The sequence below is a fragment of the Bos indicus genome, chromosome 12 (assembly GCF_029378745.1).
Source record: "Bos indicus isolate NIAB-ARS_2022 breed Sahiwal x Tharparkar chromosome 12, NIAB-ARS_B.indTharparkar_mat_pri_1.0, whole genome shotgun sequence".
Lineage (NCBI taxonomy): Eukaryota > Metazoa > Chordata > Mammalia > Artiodactyla > Bovidae > Bos > Bos indicus.
In genome coordinates this window covers 81,850,921-81,851,787 of record NC_091771.1, presented here as the reverse complement: position 1 = coordinate 81,851,787, position 867 = coordinate 81,850,921, and positions in this window count along the sequence as shown.

Genomic DNA, 867 nt, shown 5'->3' with positions numbered 1-867 from the left:
GAAGAAGGGGACAACAGAGGATGAGATGATTGGATGGCATTACCGACTCGATAGACATGAGTTTGAGTAAACTTTGGGAGTTGGTGATGAACAGGGAGGCCTGGTTTGCTGCAGTCCATGGGGTTGCAAAGAGTCGGACACGACTGAGCGACTGAACTGAAACCACTACGAGGGCAAGACTCCACAAGTCTCTCTCTGACTCTGCCCATGTGTCTACCCACACACACTGTACTCTTTTTTTCCTCTAAATAAATACTTGCTTCACTGCTTTCCATCTTTGTGGGAATTCTTTTCTGCAAAGCCAAAGGGCCAGGGCCCTTGTCACTGACCACTGGACTAGTGGCTCGGATCTGGTGCTTTCTCCACAGTGACCCAGCCTCAACCTCTGGCTGGGAACCCAAGCTCCGCTCCAAGCCGTTGCAGGCCAAGGCCACCTGAGATCAATACCACAAGTAAATCACACCCTTTCCTCTCTGCCCTGGGCCCTGTGCCAGTGTGGACTATGCCCTGTCCTCCAATAAAGAGTGGATGCCCCTCCCTCTCCCTCCCAGCCCAGGGGTAAAGTGTCCACAGACTGAGGCTGGTGCCCAGACTTTCACCAAATGGGAAACTGTTAATAACAGCCAAGGTAGAAGATTTAAAGAGGAACTAGAAAAAAGAGTCCAGAATGTATGAAAACATCACTCTCATCCCCCAAGAACCAGGAGCATGTCATCTCACTTCAGTGAGAAAAGACAAGAATCTGTGCAAGATTTTAAAGCAGCCATCATAAAAATGCTCCAGTGAACAATTAGAAGCACTCTTGCAACAGATGAAAAAATGAAGACAGAAAAGAAATAGATGATAAAAAAAATCAATTGAAAAATA